This window comes from Lissotriton vulgaris, chromosome 3_1 (assembly GCF_964263255.1).
Source record: "Lissotriton vulgaris chromosome 3_1, aLisVul1.2, whole genome shotgun sequence".
NCBI classification, from domain to species: domain Eukaryota; kingdom Metazoa; phylum Chordata; class Amphibia; order Caudata; family Salamandridae; genus Lissotriton; species Lissotriton vulgaris.
In genome coordinates, this window is record NC_141689.1 from 572759675 (window position 1) to 572772937 (window position 13263).

Sequence of the window (13263 nt, forward strand, 5' to 3'; positions counted from 1 at the left end):
ATGAAGGTATATTTGAAGCTTAATAGAGAACACCAGTTCAGTGCATCCTTCCTTCTTGAAGTACGATCTACCAACTGTTAGTGGTAATCGTGGTTCAAAGAGGAGTTGGAGTGCACGAGATTAGACAAGGTTAAATAATAATATGTTATGCCAACGTTCACATACAAAGGAAGTGGTGCAAGCCTCTGTGCATGTATACTTAGTAATCAGCTCACTACAGTGCCCTAAAAGGCAATGCCACATGTCTGTACAGCAGCGCTGCCCGCTGGCTCAGGCCTACAGTACAGTCCAGGAGGTCCTTAAAATGAGACAGATATGTGACTGAATGTCGTTAGAGATCACATCATTATGCATGATCAACATCGCTTGTTCGCACCTGTGCAGCCAGGCTGATGCACCCCACCCCTCCCGCAGCACAGCGCCCAACACGTGTCTGTAGGGCAGCACTGCCCACTGGCTCAGGCCTCCAGTACGGTGCAGCAGGTCCTCAAAATGAGACAGCCATGTTAATCAATGAGGTCAGAGATCACATCATTACGGAGGGCAATATCGCTTGTTCGCACCTGTGCACCCAGGCTGATGCACCCCACCCCTCCCACAGCAAGCTGATGTCATCAGTGATGTCATTTGAGATGTCATCAGTGATGTCATCAGTGATGTCACTGACCATGTCATGAATGATGTAATATGTGACATCATCAGCAGTGGCTTGCGGGTGCGTGAAATATAGTTACTACAACTAACTATATAGGAGCTATTTCAATGGTTTTTTAAATGCTAATTCCTAACTATATAAGGCCTGAAACCTATGGTTTTTTAAGTGAATTTGCAAGGTTTTCAAAAATGCAAATTCCTAACTATACAAGGCATGAAACCTATGGTTTTTTAAGTGAATCTGCAAGGTTTTTTAAATGGTAATTCCTAACTATATCAGGCCTGAAACCTATGGTTTTTTAAGTGAATTTGCAAGGTTTTTTAAATGCTAATTCCTAACTATATAAGGCTTGAAACCTAAGGTTTTTTCAGTGAATTTGCAAGTTTTTTTAAATGCTAATTCCTAACTATATCAGGCGTGAAACCTATATTTTTTTTCTATAAATTTCAAAGGTTTTGTAAATGCTAATTCTATTAGCGGATAAGGTTTATATATGTTATTATCCTTCTGGGACCACATGAGCATCCATCTTGTTTCTCAGGAGAAGTGAGGCACAAGAGAGCACAAAACAAGAGTGGAAAACGCGAAAAGGGGGCAGGGTTGAGACCCCTGACCCCCTAGCCCTTCTCAGGGGGTCCCAGAAGGATCTATGAGATTTCACTACGTCACTTTTAGGACACCGTTGCGTCAAAATCTTGCGCCTGCCTCACAGCAGAAGTAAGACTGACGCAGGCCCTTTCACATGGGGCTTGCCCCATGTGAAAGGATGCATTGCTGGAGTTGCGTCACTTTTGTGACACACTCCAGCAATGCATCACTTTTGCGCTTACAAATACGTCAGAAATACTGACGTATCTGTAACTCCTTGCGACATAATGCGTCATACATTAAATATGACGCATGAGTAGAAGACTGAAGGCCTCATTTATGAGACCATCCGTCACTTTTACTCCACCTGTGCTTCACTTTCTGTGATGCACCAGTGGTGTAAAAAATGCACCTTGTTGAGTCATATTTACAAAGTGACGCATCTTTGTAAATGCGTCACTTTGTAAACCCCTGCGCCATATTATACCTGCGCCAGGTGTAATGTATGCAAAGGGGGCGTATAGACGGAAGAAAGGGTCGTAGAAGTGACGCAGTGAAATCTATCAGATTTTACTGCGTCACTTTTAGGACACCGTTGCGTCAAAATTTTGTGCCTGCCTCACATCAGGCGTTAGACTGACGCAAGCCCTTTCACATGGGGCTGGCCCCATGTGAAAGGATGCATTGCTGGAGTTGCGTCACTTTTCACTTTTATGACACACTCCAGCAATGCATCACTTTTGCGCTTACAGATACGTCAAAAATACTGACGAATCTGTAACTCTTTGCGACATAATGCGTCATACATTATATATGACGGATGAGTAGAAGACTGAAGGCCTAATTTATGAGGCCATCCATCACTTTTACGCCACCGGTGCGTCACTTTTTGTGATGCACCAGTGGTGTAAAAAATGCACCTTGTTGAGTCATATTTACAAAGTGACGCATCTTTGTAAATGCGTCACTTTGTAAACCCCTGCTCCACATTATACATGCGCCAGGTGTAATGTATGCAAAGGGGGCGTATAGACGCAAGAAAGGGTCGTAGAAGTGACGCAGTGAAATCTATCAGATTTCACTGCATCACTTTTAGGACACCGTTGCGTCAAAATCTTGCACCTGCCTCACATCAGGCGTAAGACTGACGCAAGCCCTTTCACATGGGGCTGGCCCCATGTGAAAGGATGCATTGCTGGAGTTGCGTCACTTTTGTGACACACTCCAGCAATGCATCACTTTTGCGCTTACAGATACGTCAGAAATACTGACGTATCAGTAACTCCTAGCGACGTAATGCGTCATACATTATATATGACACATGAGTAGAAGACTGAAGGTCTCATTTATGAGGCCATCCATCACTTTTACGCCACCGGTGCGTCACTTTTTGTGATGCACCAGTGGTGTAAAAAATGCACCTTGTTGAGTCATATTTACAAAGTGACGCATCTAGGTAAATGCGTCACTTTGTAAACCCCTGTGCCACATTATACCTGCGCCAGGTGTAATGTATGCAAAGGGGGCGTATAGACGCAAGAAAGTGTCGTAGAAGTGACGCAGTGAAATCTATGAGATTTCACTGCGTCACTTTTAGGACACCGTTGCATCAAAATCTTGCGCCTGCCTCACAACAGGCGTAAGACTGACGCAAGCCCTTTCACATGGGGCTGGTCCCATGTGAAAGGATGCATTTCTGGAGTTGCGTCACTTTTGTGACACACTCCAGCAATGCATCACTTTTGCGCTTACAGATACGTCAGAAATACTGGCGTATCTGTAGCTCCTTGCGACATAATGCGTCATACATTAAATATGACGCGTGAGTAGAAGACTGAAGGCACATGCACCTTGTTGAGTCATATTTACAAAGTGACGCATCTAGGTAAATGCGTCACTTTGTAAACCCCTGCGCCACATTATAACTGCGCCAGGTGTAATGTATGCAAAGGGGGCGTATTGACGCAAGAAAGGGTCGTAGAAGTGACGCAGTGAAATCTATGAGATTTCACTGCGTCAATTTTCTTGCGCCTGCCTCACAGAAGGCATAAGACTGACGCAGACCCTTTCACATGGGACTAGCCCCATTTGAAAGGATACATTGCTGGAGTTGCATCATTTTTGTGATACACTCCAGCAATGAATCACTTTCCTCTAAACACTCTACTTTATTTTTTTACTCTATTTTTTGACACTGTTTTCCCCGTGGTGCGCTCAGGGTGCGCGAACCGGAGAGCGTACCCGGGAACGCACCCAGCGCTTACCGCGCGAAAATTTCAAAATAAAAAAAGTTTTTTTTACCCTTCAGGGTCCTTTTAGGCCTCCCTCAGAAAACGTAGGGGGTCAGGGGGTGTCTACTCTGCCCCCTTTTAATTATTTCCCCCTTTCTTTTTCACCTCTTGTGTCTCGATTCTACCGATATAAAAGATGGCGGACTCTCCAGACTGTTTAGAATGTTGACAGACACCCGACAGCCAATCAGCTTTCCGCTCGTGCACTCCCGTAGCGCGCCAGGTGCGCTCCCGGGTACGCGCACCGGTGAGCACTCGGAGCGCGCCTATAGATATATATGTGTTTTTGAAGTTAAGTTTCATAAAAACCACAGAAACAATTTTCACCAAACATAGCAAAGGCACTTCTGCGTACCAGTCCCTACAATTTTGCCAAGTTTGGCGTAATTCCGTTCAGCGGTTCGGGCTGTAGATTGTCAGACCGTCCTATGGAAATTAACTTGGAGAAAACACGTTTTGGGACCCCCCTTTTTTCTCAGCCCCCACTTCACGAATCCCCCCGAAACTTACAGGGAAGGAGCGCAGCGGAGCTGACCAAAAGTTTGGAAAATTACACACAAATTCCTCAACCGGCGGCAGAGTTATTCCCAATAGAATGTTGTGGATTTCCTATGGTAGCCAATCCTAACTATAACTGCCTACTGGCGACTGCCAGTAGGTAATATATATATATATATATATATATATATATATATATATATATATATATATATATATATATATATATATATATATATATATATATATATATATATATATATATATATATATATATATATATATATATATATATATATCAGTTAAAAAAACAAAGGTTACAAGGACTTTTTAGTTAGCCTCGGATTTCACACTGACAAATCCATCGACATTCATCAGTTATAGTTACCTGAGCTAGCTATAAACTACACCCCCACAATGCACTGCTTACATCACTCATGACATGTTCAGTGACATCACTGATGGCATTTCAAATGACATCACTCATGACATCATTCAGGTGTTTTGTATATGTTTCTGATACTTATAGATAGATGCTAACCTGCTGCATAAGTTACATTACTATTCTTTCTCTACTATTAGTGAGTGATACTATTTATAACATATGTCATCTGAGTGGCTGTGTGACTGTCTGTATCACTATGGGTGTTGGAGTGGCTGTATGAGTGTGTGGGTGGATGTACATATTTTTTTATTTGTTTTTATAGTCTTGTAGAGTGCACAGTTACCCAAAAGGATTGCCATGTAGTAAGCATGAGACACTAAGCATGAAACACTAAAGTCAAACTGTCAACTTTAAATAGCCATTTTTTCAGGCCTTTGCAGAATGCAAGAAGAGAGGTACAGTCTTTGAGGGATTTGTGAAGGGAGTTTCACAGTTTTGGACCCAACAATGCAAAATAACGCTCTACCATCCGGGCTACGTGGAACCTAACTACAGTACAGGAGACAAAGTTGGAAAACCTCAAAAGATGAGAAGAGATGTAATATGTCACTAAGTCCTGGATGGAGCTTGGACCTGTGCTATCTTTGGCCTTAAACATGTAGCAGAGAGCCTTCAATGGGATCTGTTTGGAGACTGTGAGCTAGTGTGGCTCAAGAAAAAGATCAGAGACTGAAGTGTGTTTGAGAAGGCCAAACAGCAGTCTGGCCATTGAATTCCACACCATCTGCAGATGTCTGATAGATGCTCGGTCTATTCCCAAATATAGTACATTACCTTAATCCAATCTAGCTAGTATTAAGGCTTGACTCACAGTCCTTTAGGCATATTGGGGAATCAATCAGATAATCTCCCTCACCCATTTCAGCACAGCAAAACAGATGAAGGTAATGTTTCATTGATAGTTTTTCTGTAAGAACAAAACCAAGGTTCTTAACCTTGGAGGACAGAATGGGGATAAGTCCAAAGAAATCGGGACAGTGTTGGGGCACCCAAATCTGGCCATACTTACCAAGGACCATAACCTCCATCTTACGCCATTAAGCTTGAGCGAGTTAGCACTCATCGAAGTGGTTAATCCGCTCAAGTCCAGGTTAAGATCAGCACCTTGATCTTGATAAGATGACAAGGAGAAGATCATTTTGGTGTCATCTACATTAGAAAAAAGGGTCAACAGACAACTCTCCACGGTGTCTGCCAAAGGGTGGATGTAGATATTAAGTAGCAGAGGAGTTAGCAGATAGCCTTAGGGGATGCCAGAGGTTAAGGCTCAGTTTTGAATCTAGCAATGGCTGAAGAGACTTGAAATGTGCAGTCCCTAAGAAATGATGTTAGCCAGGCAAGGGCTTTTCCTTCCAAACCCAGAGAAGGCAAGGATCTGTCAAGATGGAGGAGACACGGTTTTAAAGGCTACGGTAAGTTTTAATAAAATAAGCACAGCTGTAAGCCCCTCATCCAGGAGTCGTCTGAGGTGTTCGGTGACTCCAAGGAGAGAGGATTCAGTACTCTGTGTAGGCCTGAAACCCAACTGAGAGAGATTTAAAAAATCTTCAGCATCTACATAAGATGTAAGCAGAGCATTCACATGTTTCTCCAAAAATTTGGAGAGCATGGGTAGCTGAGAGAGACTGGTCAGAAATTTGACAAGACCCACATGTCCAAGTTGACTTTTTTTTATGAGTGGAAGAACTGTAGTCTGCTTCCAGCTCTGAGGGACATGACCCTCGCATAAAGAGGAGTTCAGGAAGTCCACCATCATCTGTATTAGTGTTGAATTTAACAGGAAAGGTTTTGAATGTGGTAGAGGGTCCAATGGGGAGCTTGACTTGATGGATTGAAGGATAGTGGAGAAGGTAGAAAAGTCAAGGTGAGGCAAAGATGGCATAGCATGAGCAGAATCATATCTGCTCACACTGTCAATAAATTCTTGTGGAGAATAATGTATTTGTTGGTTATAAATGGCTGTGGCCCTTAATAAGTGATTGCTCTTAGCATCTTTGGACAGATGAAGAGTCTGAGTCTGAGTCTGAGTATGAGACACCAAGGGAGTGGGAGACACATTATGAGGATCAGAGATTTCTTTAACCACCTTAAAGAGAGTATTGGGGCAGTTGTGGGCATGTGTGAATTTATCAGAGCAGAAAGAGGCGGGAGCTGTTCTACACAGTCTATGATAGTTTTTAATCACTAGTTTATACTATAGATCATGATCAATGTTCTCCAGGTCTGGATCTATCAGTGGGTGTGTGAGTTGCAGTATAGCTTTGTCAAAGTATTTGTGAGTGGTTTTCTGGGTGTGTGAGTGGTTGTATGGGTAAGTGAGAGGTTGTATGGGTGTGTGAGTAGATGTCTGAGTAGGTGTGTGAGTGTATGAGTGGGTGTGTCCATGGTTAAATGAGTGTGTGAGTGGTTTATGGGTGTGAGAGTGAGCGTATAGTTTTTGTTTTGATACCTTGTGTCCTAAATTGAAAGAAATTGAAAGTTATGAAACTGATAGTTTATCAATCTATAGGAAACTTTTAAATTGGTTCTTTTAGCTAACAGAACATGGAAACATGCAACTAAAGTGTGTTAAATTCAGTTTGATAGTGTGAGAGGCTAACCAATTTATATATGAGATATTATAATATAAAAATGCACAATGCACTTTATACCTGTTAGCTTGTGTTTTTTAGATGTTTTTATTCAAATGGTAATTTTTATATTGGTCTCTTTTGTTCTCAGGATATGCAGATATGCAACTAAAGTGTGTTAAATTAAGTTGGATAATGTGAGAGGCTAACCAACTTATGTATGAGAGCTTATAAATAAAAAATGCACAGTGCACTTTTAGATGTTTTTAATGAAGTATGGCTTTTCTGTTAGGACAAAATGCCTATTGATAATGTGCTTATGATTTCCTGTATGATATGTGTCTGAACCTTTGGATTTGAAAAACCATTTGTAAATTTGTTGGCTAAAAATATATACTTTTATGATTCTTTTTAATCGAATAAAGTTATTTATGATGATGAGCGTGTGACTGATTCTGCTGGTGTGTGAGTGGGTACGTGAGGGGTTGTATGAATGTGTAAGTGGGTGTGTGAGTGGTTTGATGGGTGTCTGAGTGGCTTTGTAGGTGTGTAAGGGGTGTGTGAAATGTTGTGTGGGTGTGTGAGTGTTTGGGTCTGTAAGTGGGTGTGTGAGTGGTTGTGTGAGTGGTTCTGTGGATATTGCCATCAGTGATGTCTTTTGAGATGTCATCAGTGATATCATCTGTGATGCCACAGACCATGTCATCAGTGATGTAATAGGTCATTACGGGGTGAAGGTTATAGTTAGGTCCAGTAACTATAACTGCTGAATTTCTATAGGTTTGTGCACATGAAATCTGAGCCTAACTATAACGTCCATGTAGCCTTGGGTTTTATAGGAGAATTTCTAAGGGTTTTTAAAATATATTTTATAGTATAATATATAGTTTTCTCCTTACATAAATGTATCTACTTATAACAGGAGGCATGTTTCAAAGCTTAATGATGTATACTTGCACAATCACAGCTCTTTTCCATACTGTAAGAAATATATGTGATATGTATACGCACCAAAAACTGGGCACTACTGTGAACCACCAAACACAGTCAACAAGGATAATGAGGCTCTAGGCAAAAATCAATCATTAGAAATCCATGCAGGGAAGTAAACAAACAAATAGCTAGTCTTAAAAGTCATGCAGCCTACAAAACTGGCATCAGTGATCTAAACAATCTTTAAGTATTTTAAGTGGATATTTAGTTTTAAGTCAGTTTTCAGTGAAGTAGCTTAGTGGGATTTGCAAGGTCTAGCTTAACCTCACTCAATTAGCTTTTGTTTGTACACACATATAAAAGCTACAATATATATTATCCGTGGTACTTTGCAGACAGTGCTACATAAATCAACAAATTATAACTTTTGCTGTAGATATATTTATCTCTCATTTTTCACTTGATGTTTTTGTCGGAGGATGGCTTTCAGAGTGTACAAATAAAGAAACCAAAAAATTGTTGTGTCGCGCTGTTGACAGTGCGGACACTTGAAGATTGGGCGTGATAGTAGGGGCTGGGTTCTAAACTATAAATAATCACAGGAGCCACTTATGCTGTGTAACTTCAGGGAATTGTCTCTGTCGCCAACTGGCCAAAGTGAGCACGCCCCTTACTATTTATTAACTCAGGGTCAGGTGAACATCAGGTCATGACGTGATGTGACTATCACGTATCGCGACATTACATTCCTTCCCAACAAAATTTAAAACAACACAAAACACAGTTTTATCAGCAGTAAATGACTGAAGCAAAGCTCGCTATGGCCCACCTGGGACCCTTCCACACCATCAAGGCACAGGTACTCAGCAGACATTGTAACACATTTGGAACAGTCTTACGTGAAATAGTCCTGCAGTCGTGATGAGGGTTTAGGGTTTCTTTGCAAGTGGTACTGAGACAGACCTCAACCCGATGACGAAGGACTCGCCACCTCAGGAGACACTTCGAGCTCAGGAGTATTCATCAGGCCAGGAGTGCCAGCACTATTCTCAGCCTCAGTGTCACCAACCCAGTAATCATCCATATCAGCACTCTCACTTGCACCATCCACAGGAGCAGGAACTACTGCCTCATGATCTTCCAGCACCAATCCTGAGTCAGCAGCAGCGGAAGTAGGAGCCATTGGCTCAACGTGAAATGGCTTGAAATTAGAAACATTGCGGGTCACAGTCTCTCGCCCTCGGGTAGCAATAATTCCAGTTCCTTTAATGTTCACCACTGTTCAGGGCAACTTTTCATAGGGGAGTTCGAATTTACCTGCATGGCTCCGATTTCTCACCATAACCAAGTCACCTTCTTTAATCCGGCTGGCCTTGGCATGACGACGATGGCTCACCTGGGCATGAGCCTTTCTTCTCTTGGTGTCGATCTAAGGGTCATCAGGGTCTTTGGGTCACCACTGGGGGTGATGAGGTATGGAATCCGTAACTACCCGACCCATTAGCAAGTGAGCCAGAACCAACCCAGTGGTGGTATGAGGCGTTTGCCAGTAGCTGGGAAGAAACATGAAGATGGCCAATTCAATAGATTGTCTCCTGTCATGGGCAATCCGAATGACCTTATTAAGAGTCCTCATAAATCTCTACACCTCAACCGTTAGCTTGAGGCCAACGGGGCATGATCTTATGATGCAAAACCCCCAGGGCCGTGAGGTACTCAGACAGTTCTTGTACTTGAAAGGGTGGTCCGTTGTCTGTGCGGAGCTCTTTCATCAGGCCATGGGTGGCCATTATTTTCTCAATTTTGGGTATCACTTCAGCAGCACTGGGAGTCCCAACAATCTCCACTTCAGGATATTTGGAATAGTCATTGACTGCTACCAAGGTGTGCCAGCCATTGGGAAGGCTGCCAAAGTCCATGGTCACACAGGACCAGGGAGACTGCGGTCGAGGTTCTGTCACAACCGGGGCAGGGTGAGGCAAATCCCCAGTGACTTGGCATGCCGGACAGGAGCGCCCCATGCTCTCAACCAATTCATCCATGAGTGGAAACCACACCTTGGTGCGTAGTCGTGATTTAGTCTTGACCATGCCTTGATGGCCCGCATGGGCCAGTTGCACACATCTATCAGTGAGGGCCGTGGGTATGACCAGACGATGCCCTCTCAGCAAACACCCTGTAGTGTCTTCAGTGAGTTCATCCTTTACATGATATAAACTTTCCATGATTCTCTGAGTGGGCACTGTCAGGATTTTCCAATCATCCTTGGCTTTGTGCCAATTGCCATGCTGTAGAATTCGTTTGGCCCGTTGGAGACATTCATCTTGGGCAGTGGCCTCTGACAAATCCTGCATCGACAGAGGAATGGGACAGGACCTGGTGGTGACATATTTAACGTACTCTTCCGTATCTGCGGCATCCTCCATTTCCTTGTCATTAGCTGCTCGAGGATGTCGTGATAAATAGTCCGCAGGATTGCGGGATCCCGGCTGATACTCTACACGACAATTGTAGTCTTGGAGTTGTAGCATTCATTTCTCGATTCATGCCGGAGGCTTTGTGGATGTCCCTGCGAACAGAGCTACGAGCGGCTTGTGATCCATTGTGACCACGAACGGTTTCCCATAAACGTATAAGTGAAAGTGGCGACACCCCCAATGAATGGCGATAGCCTCCTTCTCTATTTGAGAATATCGCTGCTCCGTCACGGGGAGGGATCAGCTTGTGAACGCCACAGGAGCCCAGTCTTCTTCTGGTCATAGTCTCTGTAGCAGGACAGCACCTAGGCCCACCGGGCCGGCATTCACAGCAATTTGGGTCATTTTCTCCGGATCAAAGAAGACTAGGGTGGTAGCTTCTGACAGAGCGTTTTTGATGTCCTCAAAGGCTTTCTCTTGAGATGGGCCCCACTTCCACGTGACGGAGTCCTTGGTCAGCTCCCTCAGCGGCAGTGTGAGAGTTGTTAGGTCTTTGATGAATCTGCCACAATAGTTGACCATTCCTAGAAAACTACGGACTTCAGTCACACTGGCAGGGGCGATGGCGCTCTTGATGTCTCGCACCTTGTCGGAATCCGGGTTGACGCCCTTGGTGGAGAACGTATAGCCAAATAACTGTAACTTAGTCCTTAATAACTCGCATTTCTCACGATGCAACGTGAGACCGGCGTCTCGCAGCTCCCGCAGCACCTGTGTGAGACGGGCATTGTGTTCGGGCAATGACTTTGCATGGATCATTATGTCATCACTGACGTTGATGACTCCGGGGATGTCTGCTAATAGCTCTTGTATGACATTTAAAAAGACCTCCGCAGCGCTGGATACACCAAAGCTTAGCCGGGTATAACGGCGCAGCCCCACATGAGTCGAGAATGTGGTTATGTTACGCGACGCCTCATCAAGAACCAGTTGATGGTAGCCGGACCGTAGGTCAAGTTTGGAAAACCAGCATGCTCCCGCCATCTCTCCAATAAGATTGTCAATGGTCGGGGTAATGTGGCACTCGCGTTTAATGGCGGCATTTGGGAGGCGCATATCGACACAGATGCGTACTGCTCCAGGCTGCTTGGGCTTCCGAGTGACTACGATGGGTGAGACCCACGGCGTGGGGCCCGTGACCTTTTCAATTATCCCAGCGGCTTCCAGTTTCTTTAGTTCTTGCTCAACTTGGGGTCTCAAGTGGAAGGCGATTCTGTGGTGCCGCAAGGCAACTGGTTGAACAGTGGGGTCCACATTCAGATTTATTTCTTTCCCCTTGAACTTTCCGATGCCTTCAAACACTTTAGCAAATTCTTCAAGGAGATGTTGTATGGATTCCTGATGCACACTGAAGGCGAAGGATACGACTCCTAGATCTTTGGCAGCTCGACACCCTAAGAGCATGCCCTGGCCATCTTCAGTGACGTATATGTTAGTACGGACTCTCCGTTTGCCGTGAGTCACTGACGTTTTTAAATGCCCTAGGATCTTCAGAGGAGTGTCCTGACTGTATGCAAACACCACGATCATTGAGGGCTGCAGCGGGGGTGCCAGTCACAAGGGCGGTGGAGGGCCGCCACCATGATGTTAATGGTGGCCCCTGTGTCCACTACTGCCATGACTTCTTGATCTCCCACCTGGATGTTGCGTTGGGGCAAGCGTCACACTTTGCGGGTTGCGGCTCCAATCATGTGCACCTTATGCACTACCCTCTCTTCCTCCTCGTCATCATCCATGTCGCTTGGTGATTGTCACCCTCCGGTACCACATTGACCCTCTGTATGGTGGTTGGCGTCGCTTCCACAATTGTTTTGGCAATATTGTGTATGTATTTCCCTCCGTGGTGGAGCAGCATTGCCCTCTTTTGATCTTTGTGCACTTTGGTGGCTTCAAAAAAGATCTGTAGGCGGTTCCCCCAGTCTTTCCATTTGAGTGCAAGGGATGACGGCGATCCTTCTACTATGAAGGGCTCTATTGGAGGTATTTGCGACATGGTGTGTGGGGGCACTCATGTGCGCCTGCGTCCTCCCTACGCACTGCCGATAGGGATGCCTTCCTGCCCTGATCCACTAGCAGGGACGGGCGGTATGCCTGACGTACTGGAACTGACTATGTCCGTGGAAGGTGTGCGGGGTTCCGGAAGTGCTGCGGCAATATGTGGCACCAACACTGCAGTCGCAGTCTGTGACAGTGTGTCCCGCTCCGATACTGTGCCCTGGTGGCTTGTGCATCTCCCTCTGCCCTTTATCTTATTGTGGGCCTCAGAAACTCCAGTCTCTACTGGACACCCCGGGCTGGGCAAAGCGCTATCAGAATCCCCCCAGCCACGTGTACTGGGGCCTTCCTTCCAGTGGCGCCGGTATTTCAGGCCTGAAGGGGGGCGGGGCTTACTTTGCCGCCTTCCTCTAATCTCCACCAAGACTACAGCACACCACGCGCGTCAGGCAGCCGCTTAGAGCGTTCCTCTCGTCCGCTCAGGACGGACCACCTGCTGGGCCCGAGGAGGCGGGGCCGCTCGGGCCATCTGCGCACCACACGAGGCACAGCAGAGATGCCGCGAGCAACCGCCGGGGCCGCGCCAGTATCCAGCGGTCTCAGGCGCAGCGAGCTCACCTCTTGGCCACGCATGGCCTCTTCTTAGGCAGCACACAGCCTCTGCGATGGGCAAGGACAGCAGGCGCCGAGCCAGGGCCTCGCTGGGCTCCGACAGATGGGGCACGAGCGCCGCGAGCACCAGGACACGCTCGCGGCCGCCACACCACAACATGAGGGCACGCCCACCCTCGTCGCCAGTTGTTGTGTCGCG